The sequence below is a fragment of the Pantherophis guttatus genome, chromosome 10 (genome assembly GCF_059756535.1).
Source record: "Pantherophis guttatus breed Tessera chromosome 10, ASM5975653v1, whole genome shotgun sequence".
Taxonomy (NCBI): domain Eukaryota; kingdom Metazoa; phylum Chordata; class Lepidosauria; order Squamata; family Colubridae; genus Pantherophis; species Pantherophis guttatus.
This window is the reverse complement of record NC_142072.1, coordinates 15,090,698-15,103,016: the sequence shown is the minus strand read 5'-3', so window position 1 is coordinate 15,103,016 and position 12,319 is coordinate 15,090,698.

Genomic DNA, 12,319 nt, shown 5'->3' with positions numbered 1-12,319 from the left:
AAGGACAAGTAACAGCTTTTAATTGTTGTTCAGTCACTAAGTCACATCTGACCCTTCACGATTCCATGGACCACAGCATGCTGCCCCCCACCCCCGCCGGTCCTCCACTGTCTCCTGGAGTTTGTGCAAATTCATGTTTTTTGCGTTGATGAAGTCAACGCGAGTCAGCCTCCTGCACCATGGCGGGGGGTGGCGTTCTTGCCCTTCCCAGGCTCCAGAGGTTTTCCTCGAGCCTCTGGGAGGGCGAAAATGGCCTCCCCAGGCTCTGGAGGCCAGAAATGGGCCCACTTCTGGCCTTTCCGAACTTCTGGTAGGCTTGCTTTTCACCCTCCCTGAGCCTCTGAGTACACCCTGCACTTATCTGCATCCAAAACGGGCCATGTGGGGACTCCTGGGAGGGGTAGGGAGGGGAGGGGCAGGGTGGGCGGGGCCAGCCAGGAATGGGATTTGGGGGTTCTCTGAACTGCACAGAATCTTAGCTAGAGGTTCTCCTGAATCCCTGTGAACCCCCAGCAGCCCACCCCTGGATCTGGCCCATGGGCATGCCCCATTGGTGAAATCAATTTTTTTTTACTACCGGTTCTATGGGCGTGGCTTGGTGGGCATGATGTGGCTTGGTGGGTGTGGCTTGGCGGGCATGGCAGGGGAAGGATACTGCAAAATCCCCATTCTCACCCCACTCTGGGACCAGCCGGAGGTGGTATTTGCTGGTTCTCTGAACAGCTCAAAATTTCCACTACCAGTTCTGCAGAACCTGTCAGAACCTGCTGGTTTTCATCCCTGGCATACCTTGGAAACAGTGAAGGACTGGCCTGCGGTTCCTCTGCCAGTGCACAGCCTCCCCAAGCTCCGTTTTGCTGGCAGAGGGCTGTAGGAGGCCGTCGCAGCTGAAAACAGAACCTCGATGAGTGATATCAGTCCCCCTGGCCACGCCCGCCCACGGCCCCTTGAGGTCAAACACAATCCTGATGTGGCCCTCAATGAAATTGAGTTTGATATCCCTGTTTTAGCATGTGCAAATTGCAACAAGACTGATAGAATAAATGTCAAAGGGCACTTCAGTTAGTGGGTGCGTTTCACAGAAGTCTAATAATACACATTCTTAAAGGTTCTACTTCATGGTGCAGCAAAGGAGGGTAATATAATTTAGAGGAGACGTATGCATTAGTTTTACTAATTGATGTCTCTGGAATTCTGGACAGGTTTCCTTTGGAATCCTGGGCGGAACTATGAGCTGGGTATGTTTAATTTGCAGAAAAGCAGAATAAATGGGTGCATGGTGCCTATTTTAGATATTTGAAGGATTATCATGTACAGGCAGTCCTCAACCGACAAGCATTTGTTTAGTGACTGATTGAAGTTACAACAGCAGCGGGGAAAAAAAGACATGACCATTTTTTCACACGTACGACTTTTGCAGCATCCATGGGATCACACCACAATTTGGACACGTGGTAACTAGCATGTATCTAGGATGGTTGCAGTGTCCCAGGTAGTGGGACATGCGGTCACGTTTTGCAACCTTCTGATAAGCCAAGTCAATGCGGAATCCAGATACACTTAACTATCGTGTTACTAACTTAACAACTGCAGTGATTCATTTAACGGTGGTAAGAAAGGTTGTACAGTGAGGCAACATAACAACTGCCTGGCTTAGCAGCAGAAATTTTGGGCTCAATTGTGGTCGTAAATCGAAGACTACCTGTAATAGAAATGAGACTCCAACCAAGGATGAAATGTTATGGAAGTGCATTCTGGATGATTGTTAGGAGAAAGTTTGCATAACTTTCCAGCCATGGGTTCTATAGTTCCAGGAGACTTGGCTAGAGGTATTTGAACTGAGGCTGGAGGTCAGTAATATTAGTAATTCTTTAATGAGATCAATTTACTTTATGTCTTTACTAAACCATGATACAAAACAAACATTGGTTACTATGAATATAAATAAAATATTCGTTAAGAATAAGAGCAAAAATATTAGCTCATAATCCATCAAGAAAATCTAGAACCAAAAGGATAAAAATAACAACATTTTATTTAAAACATCTTCAGGAATAAGACATAGGATAGATAGATAGATAGATAGATAGATAGATAGATAGATAGATAGATAGATAGATAGACAGAGAGAGAGAGAGAGAGAGAGAGAGAGACAGACAGAGAGAAAGATAGAAAGATACAAGAGCAGGAAAGAAGGAAGATAGATAGATAGAGAGAGAGAGAGAGAGAGAGAGAGAGAGAGATGACAGACAGACAGACAGATAGCAGTGGTGGGTTTCAAATTTTTTTACTACTGGTTCTGTGGGTGTGGCTTGGTGGGCATGGCAGGGGAAGGATACTGTAAAATCTCCATTCCCTCCCCAAACCAGGGGAAGGTTACTGCAAAATCCCCATTTCAGCTGGGACTTGGGAGGCAGAGAATAGATGGGGGCGGGGCCAGTCAGAATTTTTATTACTGGTTCTCCAAACTACTCAAAATATCCGCTACCGGTTCTCCAGAATTGGTCAGAACCTGCTGAAACCCACCTCTGATAGATAGATAGATAGATAGATAGATAGATAGATAGATAGATAGATAGATAGATAGATAGATAGATAGATAGATGGATGGATGGATGGATGGATGGATGGATGGATGGATGGATGGATGGATGGATGGATGGATATAGATAGATAGATAGATAGATAGATAGATAGATAGATAGATAGATAGATAGATAGGAAGATACAAGAGGAGAGAGAGAGAGAGAGAGAGAGAGAGATCTCCACAATAATTTGAATCAAGTGTTAATCTGGAGATGTTAGCTACATATGAGTGGAGTGAATTTCATTAGGGCAAAACAATTGCAAATTGCCTGCCAGATTATTCTCTTTCTCTAAAGTCACAATATCTCTTGTTTACACCTTCCTCTCCTGTCGTATAAACATATCGAATCCCTCTTGTCTTTACGTAAAATCTCACTCTGATCTCACTCTGCAGTCCTCCAGTTGGCAGCAGAAAAGCTGGACAATCAAACATCTTTCTGACAATAACCTTTCAGCTTGCCCAAGGCTGCTATAAGTTTTAAGTAGCTTGTAAATTACACGCTGCAATAATATCCATCAACCATTCCGTTAAACGGCAGGGAAAGCAATAAGATGATATGACTGGTGTCCTAAAATCAAATAGGCCATATTGCAAATGGTGTGTAGGAACAGAGAGAAAGGGGGAAGGAAGCTGCAGAGTTCCCTTGATATAGTGTTGAGATTTCCTCCTTCTGCAGATTTATCTCTGCATCTGCATTTCATATACAGTACTATGGGCAATTTTAGGGTGAATAACTTGCATCAGCTAAGGGGAGCAAAATTGATGGGGGGGGGAAAAAGATTTTGAACCCGTTTCTCCTTTTCATCATCTCTTTTGCCTTTGTCCCCCTCCAGCTAGAAATATTTGATACCCATAATCCTGCTGTATTGAGTGCTACATTGCCATTTCTCCTGCAAAATAAATAATTATTTTTTAAAAAGCCTTTTGGGATGAACTCAAATTCTGCAGAAGCTTTAGCCCAGGGGTGAAATGCTCCCGGTTCGGACCGGATCGCCCGATCCGGTAGCAATGGAGGCGGGTGGTTTGGAGAACCAGTAGCAAAAATCCCTGCCCCCCCCAGCTGAGCCGCACAATCATCAGAGGCTTTTTTTCTTTTAAATGCCTCTGACGATCCAAGCTGAGTGCCTGATCGGCAGAGGCATTTAAAAGAAAAAAAAAGCCTCTGCCGATCAGGCAACTCAGCTTGGATCGTCAGAGGCATTTAAAAGAAAAAAAGCCTCTGATGATTGTCTGGCTCAGCTGGGGGGGTGGGGGGACAGGGATTTTTGCTGAACTGGGGCAACGGCTTGCATGCCATCAGAGAGGACACTGCGTGCCACCTCTGGCATGCTTGCCATAGGTTCGCCATTACGGACCTATGACAGCCTGAGATAAATACGGAATCCTGGAAACTGCAAGGGGAATTTCCCAGCTTCATTTATAGGCGGTTAATTAAGGTGGGATCTCTTTCAACATGTTGACAAAATTCCCAGATTTTGCTTCACCTGGGCGAAGTTGCCATTCATGAATCACCCACTGTCTCTTGATTGTTTATGTTTGTTGTCTCATATATTCCCTTCCCAGCCTTCTCACAAAGTCTGGTGATGTGTATACAAATGTAAAAAAAACCTCAAACATCTTGCGGTATCTGGGATGATACAATGGACCGGTGCCATTTTATTGTTTTCATTCGTGTATTCTACAGCTATAACTGTTGGTAAATATGTGGAATCCTTTTGCAGTCGGGTATAATTCTATATTTAAAAAAGAAAACTGCCCATCTGTTTTCAGAAGTCTGATACCTATTTAGTAAAAGCAGAAAATTCTCTGAATGAAAAATGCCAAACAGGTAAGGAAAATTTTTAAAAGTTTGTTTATTTTTTACTGTATCTACATATCTAACACACTATTCAATACCTTTGAATACCTAATCAATACCTTCTGCTTACAGTCACTCAGATCTTTATAGTCCTTGACTTATGACCACAATCGGGAGCAGAATGTCTGTTGTTAAATAAAGCAGTTGTTAAGTGAGTTGCGCCCAATTTTATGATTTTTTTTTTGCCATGGTTGTTAAACAAATCACTGCGGTTGTTAAGTGAATCATATTCCTTCCCCCCCCACACACACACACTGACTTTGCATGTTGGAAATGATGATCACATGACCTTGGGATGCTGCAACCATTCGGGGGGATCATGTGATTATACATACTGGTTGCCAATTTTGGTCATGTTACTTCAGGAGTGTTGCAATGGTCATACAGTACATGCAGGAATGTTGCAATGGTCATACATGCCAGGACAGGGTTGTAAGCTGTTTCAACCCCTTTTATCTATGTAAGCTTTTGAACCAAATTTTCTTCATCATATGTTTTTCTACATTATCCCTGAATTGACTATGTTTAAATGTGTATAAAAATTCAGTGGCAACTTTCGGGTTGGCTCCAAAGGACTAACTTAAAGTCACTAGCAATGTCATCCAGAAAAGTTACCTGATCTTCAGATTTTTGGTCCTCCAAGTCCAATACAGCTACACCTCGACTTACAACCACAATTGAGCCCAAAATGTCTGTTGCTAAGCAAGAACTTAACAAAATGTTGTTAAATACATTTTGCTCCATTTTATGACCATACTTGCCACAGCTATTGAACGAATTGAGCTATTGAGCTATTGAGCCTGGCTAGGTGGCTCAGTGGCTAGGACACTGAGCTTGTCGATCAGAAAGGTCGGCAGTTATGCGGTTCGAATCCCTAGCATAGGTCTCCTGAGTAGGGGGTTGGACTAGATGACCTCCAAGGTCCTTTCCAACTCTGTTACTGTTACTGAATCACTGCAGCTGTTAAGTTAATAACACGGTTGCTAAGTGAATCTGGCTTCCTCATTGATTTTCCTTGTCAGGAAGTCACAAAAGGTGATCACATGACCCTGCCGTCATGTGGAGATTGCACATGATTGAAATGCAAACATTGTAGTGTCCCACATGTAATCATGTGGGACACTGCAATCGTCAACAATATGAGTCAGTTGCTAAGCAGGGGTGAAATGCTCCCGGTTTGGACCGGATCGCTTGATCTGGTAGCGATGGCAGCGTGTGGTTCAGAGAACCGGTAGCAAAAATCCCTGCCCCCCCCCCCATGCCTAGCTGAGCTGTGAGATCATCAGAGGCTATTTTTTTTTACTTTTAACCTCTTCAGCCAAAAAAATGCTTTTAAAAGTAAAAAAAAAAAAAAAGCCTCTAATGATCGTGTGGCTCAGCTGGGATCATCAGAGGCTTTTCAAAGCATTTTTTTCTGCAACCCCTTCGCAGAGGTTGTAGGAAAAAAAAATGCCTTTAAAAGCCTCTGGCGATCCCAGCTGACTTGCCTGCTCGTCAGAGGCTTCTAAAAGCATTTTTTTCTGCAACCTCTTAAGGTTGTAGAAAAAATGCTTTTAAAAATAAAAGAAAAAAGTTGGCCATGCCCACCCAGTCACATTAACCCCCCCCACCAAGCCACACCCACAGAACCGGTAGTAACAAATTTTAGATTTCACCCCTGTTGCTAAGTGTCTGGATTTTGATCACGTAACCATGGGGATGCTGCAATGGTGACAGTCATAAATCACTTCATCCAGTGCCATTGTAACTTCAAATGGTCACTAAACAAACTGCTGATAAGTCGAGGGCTACCGTATCATTAAAAAAATGTCTAATACTTAGATTTTCGACATCAGCCCCACAAGTTCCCTATGGACTAGAAGCATTGTTCAGGGGTTTAGACAAAACTCTTTTGCTCTCATTTCTTCACTGAAACTTGGTGGATTGGACTATAGCTTTCCAGCTTGCAAAACAGATGATCTGCTGCTGAGTTATGGTTCATTGTTTCTCTGGGCTTGAATCCAACCCACCATAGAGCAGAAAGAAGCCAGATGACAATTCCCATTTGTTCCTTCTTACTAAAAAGAGAAAAAAGAAGGCAAACATAACTTTTGAACCAATAGCCTGCCAATTTACATATCTGAAAACAAATTTGGATGCATATTCAGGAGCCAAATTAACAGCTTTGTTTGCTCTTGACATCTGGGCCATGGTTGAATTATTAGATGCCTTGAATGTATAACCACATAATGACATCATGCTGAATTAAATCACTGCAAATTTACATCCATCTTTTCTTACCCTCCAAAGTAACTTATGTTTTCCCAAAACCTTTGCAATGGTTGATTGGCTCAGTGGTGAGCATACTTTAGTAGTGAAATCTTGAAATGACTTGTCTCAGTGTGTTCATGCTTATCCACAAGGTGCAATGTTTCCTTTTTTAAAGAGTTTGATTGATTAAACCAACAGCAGAAATTGCTTCTCCTCTGTAAGAAGAAGAAGTTTTGGTAAAATTCTCATGAGCAAAGAAATGTTCCTTCTCTTAGATAGTAAGGTACCAAGGGGAGAATGTTTTATAGAGGAAGGAGCAATCCTTGATTTATAACCAATTTGTTAGCCACTGTTCAATGTTAACAACAACTCTGGAAAAAGTGACTTATGACTGGTCCCCGCACTTATGACTGTCACAGCATCCTCACAATCACATCATCAAAATCTGGATGCTTGGCAACTGGTTCATATTTATGACGGTTGTAGTGTCCCGGGGTCATGTGATCTCCTTTTGCGACCCTCTGACAAGCAAAGTCAACAGGGAAGCCAGATTCACTTAACAACCATCTTGTCAAGGTCCCGACAGATGCCCTAATTAACTCATGAGCCAAGTTTCAAAAGAAATCCAGTTATTTACTAGGAGCAACATGTCAGCATCTACTCAAGTGAGGTCAACTCTGCTGCATGTAATCTACGGCTCAACTTTGACCCTGTTCCCCCCCCCTCCCCAACCTCCTCTCAGTCTGTGTCATAAATCACATTCTCCAACTAGGCACTCCCACGGGCTGTAGAAAACACAGCCTCACAATCTGGCTTTGGTAATCTGAGATCCAAGCTTGGAAGAAGGTATGCGTGGAATTGCTCCCCGCTTGCTGCCCATGGCAACTCGAGAGCAGACTAGAAACACTTTGCAAGTTGACACATGGTTACTAATTTAACAACTGCACTGATTCACTTAACTGTGGCAAGGAAGGTCATAAAATGGGGCGAAACTCACTTAATAACCATCTCACAGAAATGTTGGGCTCCATTGTGCTTGTAAATCAAGGACTGCATGTCTTTTCCGGGATTGAAACTCATTGAAAGAAACGTCTTTGTCTGCACACATAACAAGTAAGGTGACAGTGACTGCATAGGGACAGTAGAGTTACCAGATGAGTAATGTTAGTTCGTTCGACCCTATTCTATCTAGGAAGTAAATTATATCGTTCATATTTCAAAGTGGAATTGTCAGTGCTGACAGGTCTTCATTCATTGACTGAAATACGAAAGAAGGAGGGGTAACTATCTTCCCCTACCCCGCAGCTCTAGAGTTATTGAACTATGCTAATTATTCACATCTATTTTGGGGTCCCCCCCCATTCTCTCTCTGTATCTGACTCATTTCCTCAAAATTGTATTTTAAATGCAGGGGATTTTGCACATGACCTCTTATATGTAGCATAATAAATTACAAATAACTTCTGAAATTATTATGCCTGGTGACCTAGGGTGAAGTCACGGGTGGGATTCAGCCGGTTCGGATCGGATGTTAATTTTAATCTGGTTCGCTGAACTGGTAGTTGCAAGGACTGGCTGACCCCGACCACCCTGCCCCTCCCCTCCCAGGGGTCTCTACGCGGCCGTTTTGGATGCCAGGTAAGTGCAGGGCCCATGTGGAGGCTCTTGGAGGGTGAAAAATGAGCCTACCGGAAGTACTGAAAGTCTGGAAACGGGCTCGTTTCTGGCCTCCGGAGGGCCTCTGGAGCCCGAGGGAGGCCGTTTTCGCTCTCCCTGAGGCTTGAGGAAAGCCTCCGGAACCTAGGGAGGGCAAAAATGCGCCCCCCTGCCGTGGTGCAGGAGGCCTAATAGGCCACCCCCCCATGGCCACGCCCACCCAGCAACCGGACAGAGAACTGGTTGCCAACATTTTTCAATCCCACCCCTAGGTGAAGTATAAGCAAGTCCCCATCTTGACTGGGTTTTTACTGGCTCCCTATGTTCCAGTGCGATCCATCTTGGAAGGTTTTGAACCAAACGATAAGGAATCCACCACAAACCCTTTGCATTCTGCAATTCACCATAACTTCAACATGATGTAGGCCACATTCTATGGTGAGACCTCTGAGGTCACATTGAGGCCATTCAACCATTCTGTGTTGCTCTTGAGTGTCTCTGAGTGTGGGAACCTGATCCAGATTAGTGAAACAAGACACATTATTATGACAGGAAGGATGGCCCAGTGGGAGGCCCATATTAAAACAACATACCTCATGCATGGCCAGAATCTGAAAATGACATTTAATATAGCACAAAAGCTTCTGCGCATGTGCAGAAGTGTTGCACATGTGCAGAAGTGCTGCACATGAGTGCAAGCGCACGCCCACGAGCAAACCAGTAGTGACGGGATTTGAATCCCACTACTGGTTTGGACCTGTATGTGTCAGCGTTCCAGAAAACCCCCACTCTGAGTAAAGACGCAGAAGCAAGCATTTTCCAAAGTTCTCTTTACTAGAATAGGTAAACTGGCACATCTGGGAAAACCCAAATTTGAGTGGTCTGGGTTTTCCCTCAGTAAATCAAAACCCCCAAAACCATCCCCTCCCTCCTCAGTCGATCACATGCTCCAATTAACGCCCATCCCATCTCGACTCAGCACTCCGACTACTCCTTCTCCAGATGCCGGATCGCCCTGACCTTGACTGACAGGAAGAATGCTATTATGTCTAAAGACAACCCCTCTACTAAATCCCCCCTCCTACTTTCCCACACATGAGAAGGTGGCAGCATGGAAGCTTCCGGCCTAATAGGACTTCCAACGCTGACAGTATGTTGATATGGCCTACAGGCTAATCAATATATCTCTATCTCTGTCTCTGTCTCTCTCATCTATCTATCTATCTATCTATCTATCTATCTATCTATCTATCTATCTATCACCTATCACCTATCACCTATCACCTATCACCTATCACCTATCACCTATCATTTATCATCTATCATCTATTATCTATCTATCTATCTATGAAACATCTGCGAGAAAATCACCCAACTCAAGGAGCACCAAGGACACCGCATAGGAAATCTATTATAGCAGTGCTTTTCAAACTTGGCAACTTTAAGATTTGTGGACTTCAACTCCCAATAGCACAACTCCCAATACTCCCTGTATTTTCTCAGAAGGGAAATGAAGCTGTAATCAGAAGCACGGAGCTGCAGCTCCAACTAAACCAAGGAGAACACTTAGTAGTTTAAATTAATTCAGATCTCCAGGGTTAGATAAATTACATTTTAGGGTCCTGAAGGGATTAACAGAGGCAAACACAGAAGTGTTAATTATAATCTTTGAGAACTGACTAGCATAGATAATGTTATCCCTATCTTCAAACAACAGAAGAAAGGTCCAGATAAAAGTAGTCCTTGATTTACAACCATTGGTTTAGTGGTGGTTCGAAGTTATAACCAACACTGAAGTGACATTTGACCATTTTTCACACTTACAACCATTGCAGCATCTCCGTGGTCACGTGATCAAAATTTGGATGCTTGGCAACTGGCATGTACTTATGACGGTTGTAGTGTCCCAGAGTCATGTGATCGCCTTTTGTGACCTTCTGACAAGCAAAGTCAATGAAGAAGCCAGATTCATTTAACAACCACGTTACTAACTTAACAACTGCAGTGATTCACTTAACAACAGTGGCAAGAAAGTTCATAAAATGGGGCAAAATTCACTTAACAACTGTCTTGCTTTGCAACAGAAATGTGGGCTCAGTTGTGGTCGTAAGTCAAAGACTATCTGCAGTAGAAGCTATCAACCTTAAAATATGTTCTTTTTATATTCTCTTCAAAGAAGGATTACCGAAGCTGCTTGCCATCTCTTGCAATCCTAAATGGCATTAAAAGAGGGATACAATCAAGATCAAGGGAGGTGCTAATACCACTCTATAAAGCCTTAGTAAGACCACACGTAGAGTACTGCATCCAGTTTTGGTCACCACACTATAAAAAAGATGTTGAGACTCTAGAACGTGTGCAGAGAAGAGCAACCAAGATGATTAGGGGATAGGAGGCTAAAACATACAATGAATGGTTACAAGAATTGGGCACGGCTAGTCTAGTGAAGAGAAGGACCAGGGGAGACATGATAGCAGTCTTCCAATATTTGAGGGGCTGCCACAGAGAGGGGGGGGGGTCAAGCTATTTTCCAAAGCACCTGAAGGCCAGACAAGGAATAATGGATGAACAAGGAGAGATTCAACCTGGAAATAAGGAGAAATTTTCTGACAGTGAGAACAATCAACCAATGGACCAGAAGTTGCCTTCAGAAGTTGTCCAGAAGACAACTTCATGATGGACCTTCATCACTGGAGTCTTTCAAGAAGAGACTGGAGTGCCATCTGTCAGAAATGGTGTAAGATCTGCTTGGGCGGGGGGTTGGACTAGATGACCTACAAGGTCCAGGGGTGAAATTCAGCAGGTTCTGACAGGTTCTGGAGAACCAGTAACAGAAATTTTGAGTAGTTTGGAGAACTGGCAAATACCACCTCTGGCTGGCCCAAGAGTGGGGACGGAATGGGGATTTTGCAGTATCCTTCCCTTGGAGTGAGGTGGGAATGGAGATTTTACAGTATCCTTCCCCTGGAGTGGGGTGGGAATGGAGATTTTGCGGTATCCTTCCCCTGCCACGCCCACCAACCCATGCCCACCAACCCACACCACGCCCACAGAACCGGTAGTAAAAAAAATTGAATTTCACCACTAACAAGGTCCCTTCCAACTTTATTAATCTGTATCTCTGTACCTCTCCAAAATGGCTTATCAGATCCTCCACTGAGTAGGGCGGTTGGAGTATATAACCCCCATGTTTCTTTCCAATTCTACGATGCTATGAAATCTGTAGTAACTAGTTAACGAAGTGGAATAATTTCAAGTAGAGGCAGTTGGGATTTGATATAAAATGTTTCTCATAAACGGTTCCCCTTAGATAGAAACTTTAGAAACTTCAATGAGTTTTTGCTCATTGTGGTTCTTTTAGGTGATCGATATTTAAACAAATATAGTTCATTTTGCACCCATGAATCATTTCATAGTTTTTTTGTGAACGTGCACTTTGTGCATTTAAGAGTAATGTACAATGATTAAACCCTAGTTCTGTCTAATCTCGTCAGACTTGGGGTGGTTTGCATTATAAAGAAAATGTAGGAAGAGAAAGCTTTGATAAACAGAAGTGGCAGAAGTCATAAATAATTTCTAAAGGTAGATTAAACCCAGAAAGTGCCAAACTAATACAAACTATTTTGTTGCATTATTCCAGAGCTTTCATTTGCATTTAAATTACAATTTCAGTTTTTGTCAGCTCTAAATCATGAGGGTATTAATATAAGACTGCAATCCAGCACGCTGTCATTCGTCATTGCCTTTACAAAATGATTTTTGTGACTTTTAGATATTATTATTTAACCCACAGGCACACACAGATTGATAATTGCTATTGTTATCAAAGAGCGACACACTTTCTTAAGTCACTATGACTTGCAATATTTTCTGTCCTCTGAATTCCCATAGTTTTTTTTTTAAAAAAGCAGGAACCTGATTCTTGACCCTTGCCCAGCCAATGTTTAGCATAAAATTCTTTGCTTTCT